General features: G+C 37.0%; 1 pseudogene; it reads left to right on the top strand.

The window, feature by feature from the left end:
* Positions 1-3,332: 3,332 nt before the first annotated feature.
* LOC149239868 (aspartyl protease family protein At5g10770-like) overlaps positions 3,333-13,422 on the top strand; it is a 28,687-nt pseudogene continuing 18,597 nt past the window's right edge.

Genomic DNA, 13,422 nt, shown 5'->3' with positions numbered 1-13,422 from the left:
ATACCTTTGTGAAGGCTTATGAGGCCTAGAAGATCTGTGAACCAACTGTGGCGATGCATTATCAGGTTGAATCTCCTGTAAAGGTTCCTGCAAGATTCCTTCTTCTTTTTGTTGATCATTTTCCACTTATTGTTCTTCATGCTCCTGAATTTGTTGTTCATTTTCTTGTATTGGTGGTATGTTTTCATGCTACTCTTCAAACCTGTCAATAACCTTCTTGACCTCCAACTCACCTACAGTTCTCTTGAACATTTCTGACTCATTAAATATAACATCCCTGCTTCTAATAATTTTATTTTTGACTGGATCCCACAGAAAATAACCAAAATCTTCATCTGCATATCCCAAAAAAAAGCATTTAATAGATTTATCATCTAGCTTAGTTCTATTTTCTTTGGGAATATGTACAAATGCTTCACATCCAAAGATTTTCAAGTGAGAATAATTCAAATTCTTACCAGTCCAAACTTCTTCAGGGATACCGCCATCCAAGGCTGTAGTTGGAGATCTATTTATGAGGTAGCAAGCGGTCCTGACTAGTTCAACCCAAAAATTCTTCTCCAAATCAGAGCATACATCACACACATCAGATTTATACTCAGAGACTTAGACGTCAATAGCAAAGAATAATTTCAAAGACGAACAAATGGATAAATAAAAATATTACTCAATCAGAAATAGCGGAATAGATAAAACAATCACTAGAGAAAAGAAATCACTTTGCATTACATAACAAGCCTGGACCTTGGCTTACTTTCCTTGGCCAGAGAAATTACAAATTTATAGAGGCTATAGAAGGATCTAGAATCCTGTATGAATTTGGCTTCACACTTAACAGAAAAAATTTCCAATAAATTGTAGATTCAAATGCATATACATTATTACAATTATTTGTTATCAAGGAAGCCAATTCCAATTATACAAGGGTCTTGAAATTATTGTTTAACAACTAGATATGAATTTAATTTCCACCATTTAATGTGATTCGAGCTTTGAATTTATATGTTAGAGAGTAAACCCTCTTGTAGGATGGAGAAATTTAGAACATTTTTCTTTTGCCTCATAATATGTCTTAAAATGAAGTTCCAACTGAGGATCATGCATGTTCAAATTACATGCATTTATTTTCAGCAAATATAAGTGTGTTGCCTTAGTATTTTCAATGTTTCTTTCCAGATTTTTTTTTCTTTTAGATTTAAAATGACTTTGTTGTTATCTTTAAAAATAATGGATTTATTTATTTTTTATTCTGTTGGTATCCATAAACAACAGAGATTTAAGGTAATTAAAATCACTATTTGGGAACTTTGAATGTTGAAACCACCTTAAAAGAACATTTAAAATGATTTTATTTATTTATATTTAAATATTTTTTTATATTGTCTCTAGAGAGACAATAGCTTGAATTATGGACATATAGTCTCTATAGAGATAATATGTTTTTAATCTCAGCTATTGTCTCTAAAAAGACAAAAATGTAATTGTCTCTAAAGAGACAAAAATGAAAGTGTCTCTACAAAGACAAATGAAATTGTCTCTAGAGAGACAAATGAAATTGTCTCTTAATAGACAATAATTCCTATCTTTATAGAGACAATAATAATATGTGTTCTATATTGCCTTTATAGAGACAATTTTTTAAGACAAAAATTTTGAGACACCCACTTAAAGACAATATTTAAGACAATACACAAGTTTCCTTTGTCTTAAGTTAAGACAATTGACTCAAATATTGTCTTAAAACCCCCTACATGTAGTAGTGTGAGGTAATTTCTTTTATTTTATTTTTTCAGGGTATTGTTTAGGTAATTCTTTGACAAAGATGCATAAATCACCTGGAATTTGCATTTGAGCTTACCCATGACCATTTTCATCTCATATCTACTTTTATTTTGATATCTATTCTATAATAAATCTCAATAGATAGCTAAACATTAACACATTTTCTAGCGTGGCTATTGTTTTGCTTCAACAAGGGTGCATGGGAAGCTCAAAAATGTCATGAGAATTACCACCCTCTCTCAATTGAACACTTCTAATGGAAAGACACAAGAGGATTTACCAAATGCCCAACATGATCCATAGGGAAGTTGATCGAATGAATTCTTACAATATAGAAGTTTTTTTTTTTTTTTTTATCGTTAAAGCTACACTACTTCTATTATTTACATTAAAATCAGAGAACAGTTACATTCAGGTTTACACACTGCCAGAGGCCTGGGTTGGCGCTCTTGCTCATGGAGCTTCATAAAGTCAGTTACCCGCGCTGGGGCCTTCTTCCTATGATTAAGCACCCACGCAGGGGTTGTATCATTGTGCCCTCTATTAAAACTGGAAGCCCATGCCATTGCAGAGGAGCTATGAAAACGAAACCAAACAAAAGTGCCTTTCCCACGCAGGGGCAAAAAAGAGACCTGTAGAAAATTCATCAGAGTCCCACGCAGGGGACAGGACACGCACTGAACATCGTAATTGTCTGACCAAACAAAAAGATTAACGCCATACATTAAGCATTGGTGGAAGGGTAAACAGCAAACGAAAAAACCTGAGCTCGAGCCCGCGAGCCCGCGACTATTCATCTGAGTCTTCCTCCGAGTCTTCTGGATAGATCCAGTATTCACCTTCTGGTGGAGGTCCCCAGTCATATTTGGCCTTGCCCTTTGCAGGTGCTGGTTGAGAGGCTGGTGAAACAGCTCCTGGCTCGGATTGTGCCCCAGCTTTGTCCTCAGCAGCTTTGGAACTCTCTGCATGCTGAATTGGGGCATGGGGTAGCTCCCTTTCCATAGGGTGAATTGGGGCCTTGGGTTGTTCCCCCTCTTCTTCTTTCGCCTCTTCCACGAATAAAACTGAAACATGAGCTTGAATGCTTGAATTACCTTGAGCATTGCTGACAGAGAAAATCGCTGAGCCAAACGCCGGTAGCGGAGCAGCTCCTGGGTTCTGTGGCCTGGCCTCCATGAATTGCTGAGCTTGGATGGGGTTGGCTTCCTCCACCCTGTGGCACAGACAGCGGCAGCAATTCGACGAAGGATTGACAGGGGGGCGTGAGGCTCCTCCTCTTCCGGTGCCGCGTCGACTGAAGGGCCTTTGCCTTGGCGGCATGTCTTCCAAACTATCAGCACTTCCTTTCGCTGCTCTTTCACCGCTCCAGTGAGCCCGAAGGTGGCTTCGTGTTCCCTCTCTGAGCCCTGAAACCCAGATCTCCACCTCCTCAATTCGAACAGACAAACATTCCCCATACTCTCCAGATTTATGCTGCGGTAGTTGGCCTTGGTGCTGGTGCGCCATAACTCACCTCTGCCACTGCGTCTAAGGCTCATCTTAGACCATAAATGGCCGTCCCTTCGCTCTATAGCTCTCACGCTCGCTGGCCAGGGCGGCGTAGAGCATTTAAGGAGAAGCTTATGCTTGAGCCCGCCCATGTACACCATGTGGCGTACTGCCTTCTCCTAACGTGGCACCCGCATCCGGGACTTACAATATAGAAGTTGATATGTAGGTAAATTTATATTTACTGAGTTAATATGGATGGATAGCCAAACAACACAACCCCCTCTCATGTTTTTTTTAAGATGAATTACTGATATGATTCTATGTGGGCTCATATGCAGTTAAGCAATTCAATATCATGAGAATTACCATACTATCCTAGCTGGAAAGTTCAAATGGAAATGATAAGATATGTAGGGATTTGCCAAATGCTTCTAGTTTTTTTGGGCCAGGAAAATTCATTTGGTTGAGTTTTCCAAGTAACTTAATACTTGCACCTCATTGACAAAAATTGGAGGGAACGAAATGATGGAGCAGAAGACTTGCTCTTTTTAGTATTATGAATCATCTAAATAAGATTGCATTGGAAGCATAAGTAATAAATGACTCAAGTCAAACTCGGTTAAATTGGACTTATCTGAAACTGACCTAGGACACTTGGAGGGGCGGTTTTGACACCTAGCAAGTGGTTGGGATTAAATTCTCCAACACTCCCCCTTAATTACAACCACATAAATATTCAATTAAGATACCTATTGTTCTATGTCTCATCTAGGTTTATAATTTAAAAATTGACTTCAACTTTTCTTCTTCTGTTTTTCCAGATCTTATAGCCTCTAAATTGTTTCAACTTTTTCTTCTTGTCGTAGGCTTCAAATTTCAAATTCTTCATTTGTTGGTGAAGGTCTTCCATTCTTCCAGGCTGTATAAGCATATCATGGAATTTTTCAAATAACAACTTGTATCTGGGTTGCTACTATATATTATCTTATGTAGTGCTCTCTTCATCATCAATCTGCTGCAACATAAGATTATAATAAAATAATATTCCTTTAGGACTCTAATACGTGAAAATTTCATTGATGTTCTCATCATCCAAGATGTCTTCAAAATTCTTTTCTTTTTCTTCTATGCATTTATTACTTCATCTAAACATGGTATTCAAATCCATGCTTCAAGAAAATTTAACTGCTCTTCAAAATCATTCCCTGTACCTGCACATTTGAAATCAATGGTAAGTGTAAAAACATCTACTGAATGACATTGGTTTTGTTATCTTTTCTCTGTAATGAGAGCTTTCGGCTGTTGCACTTCTAGTTGTGCTTCTCCCTTTGCCTCTATTTTCTCTTTATGGGCTTCCTTCTTTGCCTCTTCTTCTATTTCTTTCTTTATCCCTTCAACTTGTTTACTAACTTATGTTGCTACAAGCAGGTTGTCTTCTGCTAATTCACTGTTATGAAACCAGCTCAAGAAAAGATAGAAAAGATAAATCAACGCTTTAGAATTCAGCCTCTTCGAGGGGGCAATCTCCTTTACATTATATAAATGAACAATTCTTGGATAATACAAATTAAAAGACCTCCTTTCTATATATAGGAGTCTAAGGGGTCATAACATAATCAGAGCCCACATAACAATAATAATGTAATGGCACAATAATAAAAATAGTGGGCTTCTATGGGGCACAATAGTAACAATATGGGCACTACATGGGTACATCAATATAATAAGTGGGTTGTACTGATAACAATAAGGGGTTACACTAGGGGCCTAACATGCCCCTCTCCTTCAAAAAGCGTTGTCCTCAACGCTTGAGTAGTTCTTGATGCTTCTGTATAAAATTCTTGTCCTCCCATGTGGAATCTTCAGTGGGTAAGTTCTTCCACTTGATGAGATACTCTGAAATTGATCGATTTCGTAGCTATCGAGTTCTTGTTTCTGTGACTGCTCCAGGTTCCAATATGATTTTTCCTTCCTCTTCAACTTTTGGCAATATTGTTTGAACTGGGAGCTTGTCGCCTATAACCTTCTTTAAACATGAAACATGGAAAACTGGGTGCAATCGAGAAGCTGCAGGAAGCTCCAATTTGTATGCCATAGTACCAATCTTTTGAAACACCTTGTACGGACCATAATAATTTAGTGTTAATTTATTATCCTTCTTAGCTTGCTTAAGGGACATTTGCTTATATGGTTGTAGCCGTAGGAATACCCAATCACCTACATCAAAACTTCTTTCGCTATGATGTTGATCTGCCTATTGTTTCATTCTATTCTGTGCCAACACAAGGTTATGCTTTAAGAGTTGGAAGACTTGTTGTTGATGTTCAATGTGATGTTCCACTGCTTGAACATTTTTCTTCTTGATATGTCCTTCTATCTTTAGAGTTTGAGGAGTGGTAATTTCTTCCAATCCTTTACAAGATATGGTCGGATTCATTTCTTCATGCTCGATGTGATCTTTCACTTCTTGAACATTTTTCTTCTTGATATGTCCTTCTATCTTGATAGTTTGAGGAGTGGTAATTTCAACCAATGAATTACAAGATATGGTTAGATTCATTTCTTCTTTCTCGATGTGATATTTCACTTCTTGCACCGTTTTCTTCTTGATATGTCCTTCTATACTGAGAGTTTGAGGAGTGTTAATTCTTGCCAATTCTTTACAAGATATGGTTTGATTCATTTCTTCTTTCTCTGGGGTGGGGTCATGGCATATATCTTCTTCTTTTGATGTTTCTTGATCCTCTTCTTCCTCCTCTTCATATTCTATGTAAAATAATTTCTTCTCAGCACACTTATGACCTTTAGTGCATTTGCTATCACAATTGTAACAAAGCCCTTTTTCTCTTTTTTCTTCCAATTGTTGTGGTGTTGCTCTTTGTATCCTCATAATGTGCTATCATTTCCTCCGTGAAGATTGACCACGTAACAAGTTGTTTACGAGAACAAAGCCCTTCATACCATAAAAATTGATCCGGTTCTAAATATGAAGATGCAATACATACCTTTTGTAACAATGGTATACCATGTAGATCAAAATATTGCTCCATCTGAAGTATCCATTTTACCGGATCCTTGCCATCAAACTTCCTCATCTTGCCTTTTCTTGATTTTAGGAGCTCAATATTGAAATGACTGTAACTTTGTACTTGCGGATCTTTAAGTTCTAAAATTGCGACCTGTAGTAGCCCTCTTTGTCCTCTTTCCAATGCCACAAGTCTGACCCAAATTGGATTCTCCAAGAAAGAGTTATGGGAAATCTCCCACAGTGACTTGATTATAGACCAGTTCAGTAAATCGAACTTGTACGACATGCCACGAGTTACTGTTTTGACCTTTGGATCTGAAAAATGCATACACAAAACTAAATTCCGTCCTCTTTCTATACCTTTTTATGAAATTTCAATCCGATCCCCAGAGAGAAAGTTATGACGATTTTCCCCAGGTCACCTGTTTGGAATGAAATTCAGGAGTCTGCAAGAAGACCAACTTCCTAAAATCATATCTCCACAAATATAGCGCGAACAGCTCTGAAATTTGGACCCGAGATTCAGCACGATTTCTTCTCAAATGGGTTTTCTTTTTAGCGTCTGAAACATCACAGAAAAAAAATTGTACCAAAAATGCCAGGATGACCTGTTTGGAGCAGTGAAACCCTAGAATCCAAAGCTCTGATACCAAATGTTATGAAACCAGCTCAAGAAAAGATAGAAAACATAGATCAATGCCTTAGAATTCAGCCTCTTCGAGGGGGAAACCTCCTTTACATTACATAAATGAACAATTCTTGGATAATACAAATGAAAAGACCTCATTTCTATATATAGGAGTCTAAGGGGTCATAACATAATCAGAGCCGACATAACAATAATAATTTAAGGGCACAATAATAACAATAGTGGGCTTCTATGGGGCACAATAGTAACAATATGGGCACTACATGGGTACATCAATATAATAAGTGGGTTGTACTAATAACAATAAGGGGTTACACTAGGGGCCTAACATTCACCAAATAGCATCATGTCAATATGATGTTTTTGTTGCAACACTTGCACCCATTCATCATTAGCCAACAATTATTCATCAAAATTTACATCGGAAATATTAATTACTAGATTCACCTTAGCATATACTTGCCCCATTGGCAACTTCATTGTCCTCAACAATATCTGTTGTTGGATTCACCAAACTTTCATCAGCAAGCTCTGTTGCTGGATTTACCAAATTTTCATGAGCAAGCTTTGTTGTTGGAATCATCATATTGTCATCAACAAGCTCTGTTGCTGGAATCACCAAGTTTTTGTCCACTTGTGACTGTGCACAGTAGGGTTCACAACCATCCATGCGATCCTTCTTTGCTACTTCTACAACTTCTTCACAAACATCATCCACATGTGGCTGGGCATAGTGGGATTCAACAACTTTTCATCTCACTGTAGATTTGTTGTTATAAATCGACTTTCACCTTTAACTTCAATACTCTCCCTTACACCAAAACTCTTTTCAAGGGTATTCAAGGCCTCCTTGGTTGTCTTGGCTTTTGAAATCAAGGGAAGAATATTGTTATGAACATATTATTTTATGCATGTCAATGCAAAGGCATTATTTTTCGTCTTCACTTCCAGATCTAAAAAGATAGCAAACATCTCATGTTGTTGTTTTCACCTTCTTAGCCTCTTGGATTTTCCCATTTGGGTGCTGACAGAATACGACTCAACAAAGAAATCAAACTTCTAACATAACGATAGACATCTTTGCTACACAACTTCAGAAAAAATAAATCTACAAATTACTTACAAATGCAATACATTCTTAAAAAAAAATCACAAAACCTTTTTTAAAATCTTTTTACAACCCATTTAAATATCTATTAGTACTTCTAAAAAAACCTATGAATAAAGCTCTTAAAAAAAATATGAACCGAGCCGTCTTTTCAAATAATACATGAGCATTCTTGAAATAATACTATTGAATTTTTTTTTTTTTAAATTACATGTCTCAAATCTCATAAAAATTAATGGAATGAAATATTAGACAAATGAAATATTACATAGTCACTTTTCAGATTAGATAAGTCCTTTTTGAATATATATATATATATATCGAATCTCATAACAATCACATCTCATAAAAATTAATGGAATGAAATATTACATGGGCACTTTTCAAATTACATAAGTCTTTTTTGAAAATAATACTATGCACTTCTCATTTAAAATACAAGTGTGCATTTTATACAATACAACGTGAAATATTTCGCTCAAACCTTTAACCTTCGGCGATATGCACATTTCGATGTGCTTCATGCAACCAACGGGCTTCACCGTACCTTACTGCTGCCGTCGTTTACGAAGGAACTGGACATTACGAAATTTTGCTACCTAAATGCTATGTGTGTTGAATAGAGCCTGCGTTAGTGCGGAAGCGTGAGTAATTGAACTAACACTGATTGTTTTCTTTCTCATCTACGTTAGTAACGCTAAACCATTCTCCAAGACCTCTGGGTTGCATTAATACGCTGTCTTCAATGATGTAGGGTGCTTTAATAGGTTGTTCTCAATGATGTATGTGCGTTGATACGTCAATTTTTTTTGTTTTGTTTTGTTTTGTTTTTTTTTTTTTTTTTTAAAGAAAAAAATGACTTTGAATTGAACCTTTTTTAATCAGTTTCACCTTCGCATTAGCTGGCTTAGCTGTAGCTGGCTTTTTATTTTTTTCACCGTTTCTTCGGAGGCTTCTTCAAACTTCCTGCTCTCTCAAAGAGTCTTACGTTCTCTCTCTGCTTCTCTTACAATGCTCTGTCAAAAAGTCTTATGCCGACTCGCCTATTCTCTTTACTTCTCTCTTGGCTCAAATTGTTGCTCACTGAACGAGTCCTATGCACACTGCTCTCATCTTTGCTACTCTGTCAAAGAGTCTTACGCAGTCTAAGCTCCAATAGTATGATAAAAATTGAAGGGAATGAAATGATGGAGCAGAGGACTTGCTCTTCTCAGTATTACAAATCACTTAAATAAGATTACATTGGAAACGTCAGTAATAAGTGACTAGAGTTAAATTCGACTAAAATGAACATAATTGAAACTATACTAGGACACATGGAGCGCAGTTTTTGACACCAAACTAGTGATTAGGATTAGATTCTCTGACACTAATCTCATCCCAACTTGTCATCCCAACTTCCTTTCCTATCTATTCAGTCCATCTCAATAGATATCTAAATAACACATTTTCTAATGATATGTTTAAGTGTGGCCGTTGTTCTGCTTCAATGCAGGCTTATGGGCAGTTCAACAACCCCAAACCACCACCAGAATTACCATACCATCTCAGTTTAAAGCTTCAAAGGAAGAAATTCACAGGAATTTTCCATGTGCTCAGTTTCTTTTGCAGGTTATAAAGAGTAAATACTTCTTCTTTGCGGGTTATAGAGAGTAAATACTTCTTCAATACAGTGGTTTGTGTAAACTTGAGTCAATAATGAAAACCCATGGTTCTGACTAATAAAACTTAACAAGGATGTTCTTAGACACCACTTCTCTTTTTCTTTAGTGATCCTAGCATTTTGGCTAAGCTGTCGAGTCACCTGGTATCATTTCCATATATTTACTACGGGTTGAACGCTATGTCAATACATATTTGACTACCCAGTTACTTGCATGTGAAGGTTTTTATGTTTGGTTTATATTAATAAGAACTGCATCACGTGACTACTTGAACTATTTCATGTTTGGTATCATGAGTTTTGAACGCTACGCTAATACAAACCAGAACTCAGAATGCTTTATGATTGCAATATTCATGTGCTCTATCAAAATAATAATAATAATAATAATAATTTGTGTAGGTCAGGAAGCGGTAAAGCTAGAAGTGAAGATAATACTAGATAATATTCATGGGGCCTACTCACTTCTCAGGCCATTAACTCGAGCTCATGGATAGACTTGGTCTCTTAGACTCTTGAATGAGACAATAATCGTTTGAATACAATAAGGTCCAGAAACAACAAGCTTATTCTCCAATGAGCAATGTTCCTCTTCAACTTGGAAGCAAAGTCGGTACAGGAAACTATATTGTAACAGCAGGGTTTGGCACACCACCAAAGAATTTGTTGTTGATAACTGACACAGGCAACGATGTGACATGGATACAATGCAACCCTTATTCAGATTTTTATTCACAGGTAGATACCTTATTCGATCCCCAACAGTCATCTTCTTACAAACACTTACCCTATGATTCAGCGACCTGTACTGAATTGAGCACTTCAGAAGGCAATCGGGACCCCTGTAGTGCTAGGGGCTGCGTTTATGAAGTGGACTACGAGGATGGATCAAGAAGCTAGGAAGATTTCAGCGAGGAGACCTTCACTCTTGTTATAAAAATTTATGTGGGTTAAGGAGCTAAGAAATAGGTTGGGACAAAGTAGTCAAAGTCAACTTCAGTTGTGGTAAGGTAAATCTTAGGTTGTAGCGAGGATATCGCAACCACACAGGACTTAATTAAAACATAAATTTTACGCACAACAAAACAAAGTAAAACAAAGGAAGTTGTCGTAAATCTACTTGTGAAGGATTAATGCCATAACGCAACTAGCCACACTTTATATTATATGTTAAAACATAAAGAAATACATTCGAATGATAAATGGAGGCTGCAACTCCAAGTGAAAAACACAACAAACTTACTGTGATTTATGCATCACTCAGGTTGCAGAGTAAATTTTTGTAAAACTTCGTAAAACTGATTTTCACACGCCCACCAATATTTCCTCTATGGTTTTCTTCTCACTACCTCAAAGACTCTCGCTTTGTAACTTGCCCCAACATCATAAATGACTTTTATATCCATATTTATCTTAACATACAAATTTGGCATTAATTACATGAAAGAGAAAATATTTAATATGCAACATGGGCGATTTTACATAGGAAATGATTTTTTGAACAAGCAGGTGTTGTGGAGAGTGGGCAACACTCACGGAGCAAATGTTTGCCCATATCTATTTACTAAAAATTTTTAAATTCCTGAAGTCCTCTAGTGCGCTGCAAAATGGTAAGGGTTGTACTTCTGCTCTGACTTCAGCGCTTTTGCCTGCAAACAAAATCACAACCATGGAGTGGTTGACTCGGCTAGCATGGTTTTGGTCAGTTTGTTTAAGGCGGTGGTTGGGATTATTATTTCCGACATGCCCTCCTAATCGCAACTGTCGCCATTGACAACTCCCAAACTGTCTCTAAGATAAATGAAACTTTCATGTGCCAATGGCTTTGTGAAACTATCAACAAATTGTTCCTGTGACCTGAAGTGCTGCAACACAATTTCATCATTGTTAATCAACTCTATGATAAAATGATATTTAGCATCAATATGCTTGGTCCTCTTGTGAAAAACTGAATTCTTTGACAATGCAAGTGTAGATGTGTTGTCACAGAAAATAGTTGTTGTTCCCTCTTGGTCATGGTGAAGATCCCTCAACATCCTTCTCATCCAAACTGCCTGACACGCTGTTACTATTGCAATCACATATTCATCTGATGTTGTTGACAGTGACACTATTGGTTGCTCCTTGGAGGCCCATGAAATGGCTCCATAACCCAAATGAAAAACGTATCCTGACGTGCTCTTTCTGTCATTGACACTTCTTGCCCAATAATTGTCGGTGTAACCAACCAACCTTAAATGTTCCATTGCGATGTACAAAATGCCATATTGTTTTGTCCCATTGACATACCTTAAAATTATTTTCGTTGCTTGCCAATGTGTCTGCTTGGGTGTCTCCATGAACCTCGACACCAAACTCACTGCATATATTATATTCGGCCTAGTGGCGGTCAAATACATCAAGCTGCGTATCATGCTTTTGTATAATTTTGGATTGACATTGTTACTGCAATCTTATTTTCTCAAATTCAACCCCATGATAGTTGAAGTTGGTGCGAGCTTGTTATTCTACATATTTAACCTCTCCAAAATGTATGCCACATACTTTGCTTGAGAAATAAAAAATTCATTTTCTTTTTTCTTCACTTCTATTCCCAAAAAACATCTTAGCAACCCCAAGTCAGTCATTTCAAATTCATTCTTCATGACTTGTTTGAAATCAGCAATGGGGAAATCATCATTGCCTATAAAAATCAAATCAACTACATATAATATGACAATAAGAATATTACCATCGCTCTCTTTGATATAGTGGGTTCATCGTCACATTTGTCAAAACCATTGACCAACAAGTAAGCATCTATCCTATTGTACCATGCACACGGTGCTTGCCTCAGCCCATAAAGAGCTTTCCTCATCCGATACACATTGTCTTCTTTGCCTTCTACCTCATAACCAGACGATTGCATAACATACACTTCCTCTTTCAGCACTCCATTTAACAATGTTGATTTTACGTCCATTTGATACACTTTCCATTTATGTTGCATGGTAATCACCACAGCTGTACGCAATGTCTCCATCCTCACGATTGGCGCAAACGTCTCCACATAATCTCTTCCATGCTACTGCCTATATCCTTTGACAACTAGCCTTGCTTTGCGCCTTTCAATATTTTCCTCAGCGTTGCTCTTGGTCTTATAGACCCACTTCACTCTAATGACTTGTTTTCCTTGTGGCAAGTCCACTAATTCCCATGTGCCATTCCTTTCTATTGCTTCTATTTCTTCCTCCACTACTGCAACTCATTTTTTTTCTTTAACTGCATCTTCAAAATGGATTGGGTCATCTACATGACAAAACAAAATAAATAATGAATTCAAACCAGAACTACTATCAACCTCATCTTGCTCATAAATTTCATTTAAACTTATGAATTTGGTCTTCTTGTGCTTCTTGAAGATGGGCTTGACATGTCACTTGGTGTTGCGCTTTGTAGCGTGCTTGGAGAAGCACTTGCTTGACTGCGTGATGTTGTCCTATTATTTGTTGATGGTGTTCCTTGTTGCCTTATTTTTTGCACTTGAATAGGAGTATAGGGAGTCACTGTTGAGGAATTACTTGCTATTGTCAATTCCTCTATGTCTTCATGTGGTATACAGGCTTTCACATTGACTTTCTTCTCTAAACTTCCATCCCATGCTTCCTTTTCTATGAACTGCACATCTGTTTTGATTATGCCTTTCTTGGTTAATGGATTGT

The sequence above is a fragment of the Pinus tabuliformis genome, chromosome 8 (genome assembly GCF_031772625.1).
Source record: "Pinus tabuliformis cultivar Carrire ecotype Pingquan chromosome 8, CPIR1, whole genome shotgun sequence".
NCBI classification, from domain to species: Eukaryota; Viridiplantae; Streptophyta; class Pinopsida; order Pinales; family Pinaceae; genus Pinus; species Pinus tabuliformis.
The sequence above is the reverse complement of the archived record's forward strand: the minus strand, read 5'-3'. Positions and strand labels throughout refer to the sequence as shown.